General features: G+C 42.9%; 1 protein-coding gene across 2 annotated transcripts in view; it reads left to right on the top strand.

The window, feature by feature from the left end:
* PIK3C3 (phosphatidylinositol 3-kinase catalytic subunit type 3) overlaps positions 1-13,382 on the top strand; it is a 110,839-nt gene that overhangs the window by 58,252 nt on the left and 39,205 nt on the right. The window lies entirely within an intron of this gene.

Genomic DNA, 13,382 nt, shown 5'->3' with positions numbered 1-13,382 from the left:
TAGCTTACTGTTAGGTAATTTGAATGGCCTTTGGGAATACTGAGGTAAACTGTACTTGATCTGGTTGATGAAGGGGCTGTATTTGGAAGGCCTGATCAGGGCTGTTTCTTTACTGTATTGGTTGATTGTTTTAAACCATATAGGTCATCACAATATATCAATGACAGCATCAAACATATGTAACACTGTCATATCACAATTTTTTTTTTAAAGTATGACTTCTGCTCTTCTTTAGGATTTTTGAAGCTTGACACAAATCTTCTTTGCTACTTGATGGGTAGTCATTACATCCCTACCCATAAGTAAGCATACAAAGTTGAGCCAAGGGAGGGCTTTCACACAAAGTGCTATGTCTGCCTGCAAGGAATTTGCTCCTTGGGGTGATTCTATAAGAGGACATCTTAACAAATAACGAGAAATATCTTCCAACTCCTCCTGATCCACAGATACAAAGTCTTTGATCAAAAGGGACATTTTCATATCTTCCTACCCATATGGCTGTTGGCATATATGGAAAGCACAGAGCTGCGGACGCTTTTCTTAGAGGGGCTGAGGTTAAATTAACAAAATAGTCCTCTCAACAAAATGATGTTTTATACAAGGGGAACCAACAGGAATAGGACATTTCTGAAATGGCATGGAGGTCCTGCCCTCTTAGAGTAGAGACTGATTTTTCCTTTAACCAGATGCTTAGCTCTATTTGAAACAGTCAGGGCTGCTAATGATGGGATGTCATTAATTCATCCATAAGGTTGCAATAAATCATAAAGGATTTGATGGCACATAGACAGCATCTTTGCTTTAGAAGGTCAGGGAGTGGGCAGCAGAGAAGACCAGATTTTCACAGTCTCTAGAGACATAGTGCTAGTGGCAGAACCCCGAAATGGATTAGGAGGAAGGCGGCCGAAGAAGGCAGTTTCCTATGTTCATAGTTGCAAGTGTAGGGAGCAAACAATTTCAAACCTCCATCCGAACCCACACAAACACCTGTTTTTCACTGAGATACCCTAAAGATGCTGCTGTTGTTGTTTAGTTGTTTAGTTGTGTCCGACTCTTCGTGACCCCAAGAATGCTGTAGGGGGCAGTATTTGAGCATGTTAAGCAGAGCTGAACTGCTTTCGGCTTCTTCCTGCAAAGCACACGAACGGTATATTTTTGCAGCAGCAAAAAGAGACCCAGGGAAAGCTGTGAGAATTAAAAGATTAGTACAAACACGCACGCACACACACACACACCATACATATATATAATTTTTGCTATTTGCCTTCATCAGATTCAAGCGCTGTGGGGAAGCGCATAACATCTGATAATATGCTACAAAATTCTGCACACTCTCATAGAAAGCCATTTCATTTGAACACAGTGGGAATTACTTCTGAGTCCATGAGTGGGCCTGTGGTGCTCGTTTGTTAAAGGATTCTAGCCGGTTTTCTGTCATGACACTGAATCTTTTGTCAGGTATCTGCAAATATTTTGGGGCCACAGTGGAGCACGGAGATGATTTAAATCACTGAGATCCGGAATCTTTCATATTTTTTTTTAAGAAAAAAAACATTTTTTGAGAAAAGATCGAATATTATGGGTTTCTTCTGTACCTGAGACTTCCTCTGCAAGTTTTTTGGTAGTGGGTGTTGCAACAAATCTATCGGGTAGCTTATTTATTTATTTATTTATTTATTTATTTATTTATTTATTTATTTATTTATTTATTTATTTTTATTACATTTTTTAATCCCGCCCTTCTAGGCTATGTCTACTCAGGGCGGCTCACAATAACATTATTCATAAAACAATTAAAACCATGAATTATATTGATAGTGTTAATATTGATCAAGAAGGAAAATAGAACAAAGAACTAAGTAAAAGTTAGAGTCAAGTATTGACAGGAGGGAAGGCCTGCCTAAAGAGCTTTAATTGGCTCTTAAAGACAGCCAGCGAGGGAGCCAGGCAGATCTCTGATGGCCAGCTATTCCAAAGTCGAGGGGCCACTGCCGAGAAGGCCCGGTTTCTAGTTCTTTCTTTCTGGGCTTTTCTCAGCGTTGGGCCCGTCAGCCGACCCTCCTGGCTATGCCGAGTAATTCGGGTAGATCTAGGTGGGAGAAGGCGTTCTGCTAGATATCGAGGTCCTAGTCCGTTTAGGGCTTTATAAGTCATCATTAACACTTTGAAATCAATGCAGAAATGAATGGGCAGCCAATGCAAGGCAGCCAGAGAGGGAGAGATATGCTGGTGTTTTGCCACCCCACTGAGAAGTCTGGCCGCCGCATTCTGTACCATTTGGAGCTTCCGCATCAATCTCAAAGGTATCCCCATGTAGAGTGCATTACAGTGGTCTAATCTCGAGATTACAAGCGCATGGACCAGAGTGGTGAGGGCCCCGCCATCAAAATAGTGATGCAGCTGGGCAATCCGCCACAGATGGAAATAGGCGGAGCGGACCACGGACGCCACCTGGGTTTTCATGGTGAGCGTCAGGTCCAGATATACGCCAAAGCTGCGAACGTCACTCTTCGCGGCGAGAGTCACCCCCCTGAAGGAGAGGGAGTTTCCCAAGCCACCAATGAAGGGGCCACCCACCCTCAAGACCTCCGTCTTGTCCGGGGTCAGCCTCATCCCATTCTCCTGTACCCATTGCAGTACAGCCTCCTGACAACGCATCTTAAAATAATGAAAATCAGAACATGAGCTGAGATCTTATCATTGGAGCCTATTAATTGTTGAATGCCCGCTTATGTGGAAAGATCTTCACTCGCTATAAGAAGGAAAGCAAGAAAGAGACAAAGGGGTCCCCGAGTTTAGTTGCCACCCTCAAGTTCTCACATATGAAAGTTTATTTTATATGTTGTTAGCTGCCCAGAGTAGTCAGTTGACTAAATGGGTGGGGTACAAATTCAATCAATCAATCAATTAATCAATCAATCAATAAAATAAGATGGTCCTCTGAATGTGCCACGACGAGTGGTTAATTAAATTTTAGGATCACCACCTTTCAGGGATTAGAGTTTTTTGGGAACCAGCAGAGAGGAAAACATTTCTTAAAAATTCCCCAGTATCCCTAAGGAAAGTATGATCTAACTGAATCTAGTTACTTGAGTTAGATATACTAAACAAAACAAAAAAAATTAAGGACTCAACAACCTGTAAGTATTTGAACTAAAATATTTGATGAGGGAGAACAAAACACACTTAATGATGTCTAAAAGTTACATTTAAGTAAATTCAAGACTTTATTTCAAAACTTTTTATTACAATGTTTGACATTAAAATTTTCCAATAATATGTAGTTCCTCTCTATACAATTTTTTTTAATGATAATGATGTTTTGAAGGGAAGTAAAGCTAGGACAGATTAATTTCAGCACAGCCAGTATACGGTGACTTGTGTTCTGTGTTCACTCACCTACTCTTGTAGGAGTTTCATTTGTCTGCTTTCATACCAATTTAGCTCTGTTCCACATCAGTCACTGAGATTATCAGGTGAAGGTTCCCCTTGACATTTAGTCAGTCATGTCTGACTCTTTGGCGCTGTGCTCATCCCTGTCTCCAAGCCGTAGAGCCAGCGTTTGTCTGTAGACCGTTTCCGTGGTCACGTGGCCAGCGTGACTAGATACAGAATGCCGTGACCTTCCCATCGAGGTGGTACCTATTTATCTACTCGCGTTTTTACATGCTTTTGAACTGCTAGGTTAGCAGGAGCTGGGATAAGTGATGGGAGCTCCCTCCGTTGTGTGGATTCGATCTTATGACGGCTGGCCTTCTGACCTTGCAGCACAGAGGCTTTTGCGGTTTAACCCGCAGCGCCACCACGTCCGAGATTATCAGAGCACCTCCAAATTCATCCTTTGTACTGCCCGTCATCAGTGACTTCTCAAGCATTCTCCAAGAGGTGCTGATTTCACTATGCTCTATCGCCACAGTCAAAGGTACCCCTCTCACCCCACCGTCTATTTCATTGTGCCAGTTTAAGGATATGATCAAAGCAACTCATTTTCCCACAACCAGATAGGTTTACGGTATCATATAAAATCCCGTGTTACTTTCCCACCTCCAAACGGTAAATTTGATTATTTCACACTTGTTGTTAAAAAAATGCATGTGAGAAACATTTCAAACCATTTGGCTCTGATCTGTGTTGCAAACTTGCACTTGTTATTTAATTAAGAACATTTAGATGGGTTTTTTTTTGTCTGCTCCTATTTTTTTTCCCCTCAGCTCGTCGTAATGATGAGTCTAGAGATACTTGTGGCGAAGAGTGCAGGAAAAGAGAGACAGGAGCCTCTGTCTTCTGCTTGTAATTACATTTTGCATCCCGTTCTGTACACAGGGAATAAGAGGTGTTAATTAATCTCAGCCTCATTTGCATATGTAGCCAGTATGGTTGTGCAGTTTCTCTCTTTCATGCATTTCAGAAGCTGTCGTCACATCAAGAGGAATGACTGGCACAAGATAGCAAAAATTAATGAGGGCCCTCCATTTACATACGCTGTTTGTTTGAGGAACTTGAAAAGGAAGCCATTATATTCGTTATAATGGCTCATATTCGTAACAATATTCGTAGCAAAATTTAGAACCAAAAGTCACATCAACCAGTTTCTGCACCTTGATATAATAGCCCCTCATGTCTTAAGTCCCAGGGACTATAATATTGATTTATTTGAAATATGTATATCCCACTTTTCTCCTGTAAAGGACCCAAGGTGCTTATAGTATTGAAAAAACAAACAGTGCTAAAAGCTGAGGAACAATAAATTATTGCAGTATAAAGAATTAAACAAATAAAATATTAAAACTAGTAGATAAAAGCAGTTCTAAAAGCTGATTACAAAAAAGAACACAACACTGCAACATGGCAGATGAAATCAAGTTTCCTATCAAGCTGAATTGTGCAGACTAGAGTTAGGTGTACACTCATTTTCCTAGACCTTACACAAGTTTTTCTTGCACTATATCTCGGGGGGTTTAGGTATCGGGATGTGGAGCCAGAGGTTGGGAGTTCGATTCCCCTACTTGGGCCTCCTTCAAAGTAGAGCCAGCCTGGGTGGCCTTGGGCAAGCTGTACAGTCCTAACACACCTACAGAAGAAGGGAGCAAGTAAACCACTTTTGGGTATTCTCTAACTGGGAAACCCTGAAAAGGGTAATTATGAATCAGATTTAACTTCACAGGACATGATTAATCTGATGGATAGCTAGTTCAGAGCCAGTGGTTGGAAGTTTGATTTCCCCTTGTGCCCAGGGGAAAAGCCAGCCTGTGTTGTTTTGGGTAAGCTGTACAGAGTTTCAGAAAACTCTGAAAAGGATTGCCGTAAAGTTACAATCGACTTTGGGGTGGTGGTGGTGGCTGTCACATGATTATTGTTGATTTATTTTTAAAGTCGCCAATGCCACCCTCTAGTGGCCGAATCTTACTAAAAAATGGAGATGTGGGAACCAGGATAGGACCGTCCCTTGAAAGCATGTTGTCCTTTGGCAAACAGCCAAATACAAACCATCCATTGGTTCAGAATGTTTGTGCCCCCTTCCGTATCTCACAGTTGAGTAGCTGAGAATTAAAAATTCAGGAAACCAAGAACTCATTCACAATAACCAGAAAGAAAGAAAGCTAAAGTAAAATAAAATCAGGCGTAGGATGGCCACTTGCATGTTTCCGAAAAGAACTTCATTCAGGTCCCGGAAGGAGGAGGGAAAGATGGCATGGATTTGCTGAAAAAGTGATAAGTTCTGTAATAACAATTGTGTGGTATAAAGTCCATTCTGACTTATGATGACCCCTTTTCAGGGTTTTTTCTACACAGAGAATACCAGTCCCTTCTTCGGAGGATGTCCTCGGACTGTGCAGCTTTGGTATCAAGTCCCGCATCCATGTCCGAGCCTTTGGTACCAAGTCCCAAGTCTAAGTCCCTTTTAAAAACAAGCTCTTTCCCCTCCCCCCCCGGAAAAGAAAGGAGGGGACAAATAGGTTCTAAGTTGAGTCTGAGTTATTGGGGGGACGGAACAGTCCGAGTCAAGTCACCAATGCGACTTAAGTCCAACTTGACATCAAGTCTCGTGGCTCGAGTCCTCATCCCCTCACAGGAAGCCCAGTGGGGGAATCAGACTCCCAACCTCTGGCTCCACAGCCAGACACCTAAACCATGCAGCTATTAAGGGCCTGGAAAATCCTGGAGAGGGTCACTGCAAGTTGTAAGATAATTTCTATACATAGATGGTAATTTACAAATGTTTCTCAGGATGTGATTCTGTGCAGAGAAGAGATCAAAATAGGACAGCTGATGCAGAATTCAGTGTCCTGGGATGCTCCTTCCTTCCATCCATTAGCTTGCTTCTTCCTTCCTTCCTTCCTTCCTTCCTTCCTTCCATCCATCCATCCATCCATCCATCCATCCATCCATCCATCATTAGCTTGCTCCTTCCTTCCTTCCTTCCTTCCTTCCTTCCTTCCTTCCTTCCTTCCTTCCTTCCTTCCTTCCTTCCTTCCTTCCTTCCTTCCTTCCTTCCTTCCTTCCTTCCTTCCTTCCAGTTGAGTTCTTAGCTCATAAAGCAAAGCAAATTGAAATCTCAGAAGCCAGTCATTAATTCCTGAGTTAGACAAGTAGTAGTTAGAGTGCTGGTCTTCTATTTATTTATTTATTTATTTATTTATTTATTTATTTATTTACTTACTTACTTACTTACTTACTCACTTACTTACTTACTTACTTACTTACTTACTTATTTACTTATTTACTTATTTACTTATTTACTTATTTACTTACTTATTTACTTATTTATTTATTTATTTATTTATTTATTTTATTGGACTTATATACCGCCCCATAGCGCTACAAGCACTCTCCGGGCGGTTTACAATTTTTTTTTAATTATACAGGCTACACATTGCCCCCCCAGCAAGCTGGGTACTCATTTTACCGACCTCGGAAGGATGGAAGGCTGAGTCAACCTTGAGCCGGCTACCTGGGATTTGAACCCCTATGTCACTGCATCTCCCAAAACCAAGAATGCCACGGTATCATTTATGTGAAAACAAAAATGCAAAACCTGTGTGAAGTAGAGAAAATATCCACACTTCCCCAATACAGGTCACAGTGCTGCAATTTATGTGGGTCAATAGATCTGGTGCGTAACTCGTACGTTGCACAGGGGGTTGTGAAATTCACCAGCAAGCAGTTCCACAGGTTCTTTGCACAAGTAATTGCACCATCAGATATGCAGGGCAGACTGCTTGGGTGTAACTCCCTGCGAACCTTTGGAGGTGTATTTTTACACTACATAAGGTGCAACAGGATTTTAGCTGGAGCTACATTATCAAATGAAGACAGGAGGACCTGGCGTGCTCTGGTCCATGGCATCATGAAGAGTCGGACACGACTAAACGACAACAACAACAACATCATCATCAGAAGGCATAGCAGAAAGTTAGTTGATAATCTAGAAACTTTTCGTGTTTGTATTTAGAAGAGCTTCTTTATTTCTCTCTAGTCTGGCTGGATCCAAGCTATTTGCACTTAATCCCTATTGATTTCAAAGGGAACTCGCGTAACCTTACCTAACGTCTTGCATTGATCTCAAGAAAACTTAAAAATACAACTCATTTAGTTTGGCTTGAACCCATTTCTATTTAAAATTTAAGGTCCTTCCCATGCTACAGGATCTACGTGTTGGTTGCGAACCCACAGCAATTATGGTTTTCCCATTAGAAATTCTGTGATCCCAGTGTATTTCTCTCTCACCCACTCTCTGCCTCTTATTTTAGAGCTATTTTTTTTCAAATCGTGGTGTCCTGCCACAAGGCTGCCCTTTTTTATAGCTGCAAAAGTAGTTCTGAAGAAAACAACAGCGATTATCCTGGCAGCCACATGTACCTACCTACTCTTCTGGGTGGCCCTCCCATACCCTCTCTCCCACCTATACACATAGACTTGAGAAGATCAACATTCTTGGGGAGAATTTTGCAGCAGAAGCTCGCGACCTTGGGAGCTGGGAAGCTCACCGGCGGGTCACCTGTCTCCCAACCTATGTTGTCTAATAGTCCTGTTCTGAGAATGATGAGCTACGTAGTGGTGGTGGTGGTGTGGGGACAAGACAAAAGGAGAAGGCCCTTATTTGGTGCACCTTGGAGGAGAAGTAGCCGGCTGGGTCCCTCCTAATCGTTGCAGCTCAAATCCCATGCATCTCCACCGTTGCTGCCTTCCATACTTTGCTCCATGACTGGAAGTAGCAGGTGCTTTAAAACAACCGGGTTTATTAAACTCGAACTAGGAGATACAACAGGAAACCCATGACCTTGGGAGGTGGTGAGTGCTCCAAGGCTGGAGACGTTCAGGAGAAAACCATCTGTCAGATCTGCTCTGATCGGGATTCCTGCCTTGGTTTGACTCGGTGGCCTTATAGGGCCCTTTCAACTCCATGATTCAATGATTTTATGAACAGGAATGTTAACAAAAAACTCAAATGTATTTATAGACATGTAACCCAGCCTTCATTTCCACCACCTCTCTTTTTATGACTTCAGAGGGGGCAACTCCTGCTCCACCAAGACCTGGAAGACGGCTCCCCCCCCCCCTCAGGCACAGCAGGGATTCCTTATGGCAAGACATACGCCTCTAGAAGGGACTTTCCCCATCTTTCCCTTTCTTTTCACCTAGTCAAAGGGTTTGGCAGACTGTCCCGTGAGCTGGGCTGGGATGTCGGAGCTCTGACAGTAGATTGTCTCCCATTTCTTTCACTCTCTTTCTTTCTCTTCTCTCTCGTTCCCCCCCGAAAGAACAGCATTCTAGTTAGCTTAACTCAACACAACCTCTTAGCCTCTGCTTTGGGCACTCCCAGTTTTCCCTGGTCCAGAGGTCCTTTTCTTCTACAAACTCCCAGTCATCATGAAGATCAGACACTCTCAACACCCCTCCACTTCAACTTGATAGACTTCCCAATCTGTTTCCTCCTCTGTGTTCTTCCAGTTGATCTCTTCTGCTGTCTTTTTTCTTCCTCTTCCTTCCTTTCACCCTCTTCTCCTCCCTCCTGTTTGAAGACTCCTCCTTTTTCTAGATCTTTCCCTGTCCTCTCTGTTTCTCATTGTTCTTTCTCTTTGGGCTCTGACGTTGCTCCTCTTACGTCCACCTTTGAATTAGAAATGAGGAAACTCTTCATAGGTGTTGGCCAAATGGCCCACCAGCAGGAACTGGGATATCCCTGACACCTTCTTCACAAAGAGAAGTCTCCATCTGTATAGCGGCGGCTTCTGTCACATTCTGAAATGCCATTCAGCACACCTCTCCGAAGCAATTGCAGTGGTGGAAAGAGTCACGTCTGGGAATCTGGAAGAGGAGAGAAAGTTGCACTAGTAGCAATGGGCTAGAGAGTTCACTGGTGAGCCCTGATCACAGAGTTTTGCCCTATACCCAGGAGACTTATAAGCCTGCTTTCTAACACCATGGAGGAGCAGAAAATGGACCAGAACAGTTTGCAATAGATCAGACTGGCTTCCTGATAACCACAGCCGCAAAAGGGCTGTTGTTATCCCCTCCACAAATAAATTAGAGAATCCTGATTGGCATTAAATTTGGGATAGAGTTGAGCTTATGCATGCATGCCATCTTAATCTGTGGATCATCTCATGCAGGATATAGATGGGCTTCTCCTGTGAACAACCAGAGATGAAGAAAATCATTGTTGGGTTATAACTGCAGCAGTCCCTCATCTAACATGGCCACCGGCCTTCCTTTCCGGTATATTCTAGGTTATTAAAAGAACTCTGATGTTCTTATAATAATGCTTTCTGTCCTTCTGAACAATTTAAAATGTGCCTTTTCTCCTCTGTATCCCCTCAGGCAAAAGGCCAGGTACGTTCACTAGTTATTACTATTGCTATAAACCCAAGGTCCACCATTAAGATCCACCCTGGATCTTAACAGTGGGCCTTGGGTTTATAACAATTGTAATAGCTAGTGGATATACTTGGCTTTTTGCCCAAGTTAAAAACACAAAGATTCCACGATACAGAATTCCTGATTTAAACAACTGGACAGGGTATCTCTCGAAATCTGCCCCTTCAAGTTTCAACCGGGCCCATTAAGAGATTAGATTTGAGTCCCCCTTAATCATAGACGTTTGCTGGACTTTTTTGCCATGATGGCAGAAGTTGAATGTGGAGTACTGTGAGGCAGAAGGGAACAGAACATGAGAAAGAGGGTGAAGAAAGAGGGCCGAGGAGTGTAGTTAAAAATGGTGGTTCTGTTTTGTTTTTTTAACACAGTTGAACGCTGGTATGAGAGAGTATCAAAGTAGTAGCGCGAAAAGGCCAGCATGGGAGAAATATTCAGGATGGGGAAGAAGTGAGAGAGGGCATTGGGATGTTTGTGTCAAAAATGGGTTTCTAGCTCTTATTGGGCAGAATCTTATTGATGTTCATGTAAGGTGTGCTTAACTTGCCACAGCTGATTGGCAAGGTGTTGGGTTGTGTCTTGGTTAAACATAGGAGTTTCAGAATTCATGGACTATGTCACTCCCTGGAAGTCTGCAGGAATTCTCCCAGCCATACTGTCACAGTTTTTTAGCAAAAAAAACAAAAACAAAACCCTAACACAAACAAACCCACACCGTATTCTTTCAGGTATCTGTCATCATTTCCAGCAGATAAATAATGGCTTCTCTCTGCCATGATGAAAATGGAGGAAGTAGCTTGGCAGATTAAGCTCTCTAGGAGATCCAAGGCATTATGGGCCTGGTAGTTATCTGAGAGGCACTGTCGATGTTTCTTCCATGCTGGTGTTTTTAGCTGTACGGAACTCACTCAGATCAGCATGCTACCATGTTAAAAAACCAAAACAGGACATTGATTTATATTCTCATTTCCAGGCTTTCAAGCTTCTTAGCTATTTGACCTTGTCAGTTTAAGAATCCTCATGGCACATTGGCTAAACTGCAGTACTGCAGTCAAAACTCTACTCATGAGTTCAATCCTGATGGACTCAGCTTCTCATATTCCTGAGGTCGGTAAATTGAGTACCCAGCTCACTGGGGGTGGGGGGCAATGTGTCCATTGCCAGATTAAATTGTAAACTGCCCAGAGAGTGTTTTAGGCATCATGAGACAATATCCTGTATAAACAGCACACTTTTCTTTTTGCTTTTATGGAGCATAACAGACAGGGAGACTCCCAGGCCCATAATGCCTTGCAGTTCCCACAGAGCTTAGCCTTGCCCCGTTACTTCCTCCAGCTTCATGAAAACAGAGAGAAACCATTATTTCTCAATTGAAACAGATTGCAGACACCTGAAATGACTTTTTGATGTTGTTGTTTTGGCCGAAGCCAGACTAGGAGAATTTCTACAGACTTCTGAAGTCCATGATTTCTGAAACTCCCATGCCCTTGATTTCATGGCCAAGCCTGGGTGCATTCTTGCACCTTGTCAATTAGCTATGGGTCGTTAACACCAATCTTACATAAACATCAGTAGATTGGAGCCTCTGTTTCAGAGATTTTCCGAGCAAATAAACAAAGCAAGAAAACACAGGCAGTCAGTGGCATCTGTGCTAAATTTCGTGTTCTTAGTTTTTCCCCTTCCGGAGATGTTTCAGGACAAACAGAAGAAGCAGCCAGCAAACAAGCAAACAAATGTTAAGATATATTTATAAGATGATAATAACCATGCAGTGTAGAGCTTGAACATTTACTCAGTCCTCCTCCAGATGATATTATAGGGGACGTAGTCTCAATTGCCCCCTTTTGAAACATTCATCCAGTCATCACACCAAGAGAAATATCACAGCCCAGTGAAGGGAACATCCCTATAGGATTATGAGTTTCAAACAATCAACGTTCCATATTTCAGAGTTTCCAGTCTTCAGGGACTGCAACCTTCCCGTAATGAAAGTCTTCTTGAGCCCCCCCTTTTTTTCTTAACGGTTGTCCCCAATGCATATTTGTAGAGAAAGGGGTTAAGGAGGGCCAGCCGAAATGCCTCTTAGCTATTTGTCCCTGTCAGTTTAATCAACTGTTTCCTCCCAAAGACGGCTGCTCTTCGGTGCATTTCTTATTTCGAATTTGTCAGAGTCAACAGACATGACAATGCCTGAAAATAGCCTTAAAATAAAGGAGTGCAAGAATGCAACGGAGTGTGTGTGTGGGGGGGGAAACAGAGAGGACTGGCAGAGGGGAATGAAAGCCCGGAGTGTCTCCCTAAGCGTTTCTTTATCAAAATGACAGGACATGGGAATTTTCATTCCAAGAAGCTTTCATAACCATGCTTGAGTGAATTCGGTCGCTTGAGTTCCTGAGACCTCCGTTCATTTTCCCAGTAACAGTCTGCCTGCTTAGACCTTAGCCTCCAGAATAAAAGACCACCAAAGATCAACATCCATTCCGACGTTGTCTCATACTTATACAAAACCTCTGCATACAAGGTGCTCCTCTAGTTTGGGCAAAGGACCTCCCAGACCCCCAAGAACAGGGAACTGAGAACAATTGACGCATGTGTTCGTTGCGCTTCGTTTCACGTTTCCACAGCATCATTCTGTTATTATGTAGGTAGCACCCATATAACCAAACCAGATCATGTCTCCATCTAGCCCCATATTATCAACTCTGGCTGGGTGGTGTTTGAAGCAGAGGCCTGCCTTATCTCATGCTACCTGAGAAAGGCAATGAGGATGATTAGGGATCTGGAAGCCAAGCCTTGTAAAGAAAGACGGAAGGAACTGGGCATGTTTAGCCTTGAGAAAAGGAGACCGAGAGGAGGTCTGACATCACTTCTTGAATACTTGAAAGGCAGTCCTACAGAAGAGGGTTGGGATCTGTCCTCGATCATCCCAGAGTGCAGGACACCCAACAATGGGCTCCAGTGACAGGGAGCCAAATTTAGGCTGAAGATCAGGAAAAAAATGTCTTAACTGTTAGAGCAGTACAACAATGGAACCCCCATGACTTTGGAAGGTGGTGAGCGCTCCAGTGCTGGAGGCCTTCAAGAGAAGAGGAGACTGAGCAGCAATTTGAACCCAGGTCTCCTGGCTTCTAATCTGACATTGGCTGTCAAACAGGGAATTAAAAATAACGTTTTTATTGGTATACTTCAGTGGTTTAGGCCTCTGGCTGTGGAGGCGGAGTTTGAGAGTTCGATTCCCCACTGAGCCTCCTGGACTCGCTGATCTATAGGGTCCCTTCTTCCAGCTCTGCAGTTCTAAGATTCTTATTATTTAGAATAATAAGAATCTAGTCCCGGTCTAGATGGGGTGGTAGATAAATCTAATATAAATAAATAAATAAATATTTAATTTATCGTCTGCCTTTCTCTCTTGCAAAATCTCTCTCATTAATGCACATTGCTGTTAGCGTTGTGTCTCCAGTCCCAAGAACAATCTATTGGTTTCCTCTTTATAGCCACGGAGGTCC

This window comes from Pogona vitticeps, chromosome 2, assembly GCF_051106095.1.
Source record: "Pogona vitticeps strain Pit_001003342236 chromosome 2, PviZW2.1, whole genome shotgun sequence".
In the NCBI taxonomy this organism is placed as follows: Eukaryota; Metazoa; Chordata; class Lepidosauria; order Squamata; family Agamidae; genus Pogona; species Pogona vitticeps.
Note: the sequence above shows the minus strand (reverse complement) of the source record. Positions and strands in the feature narration are given on the sequence as shown.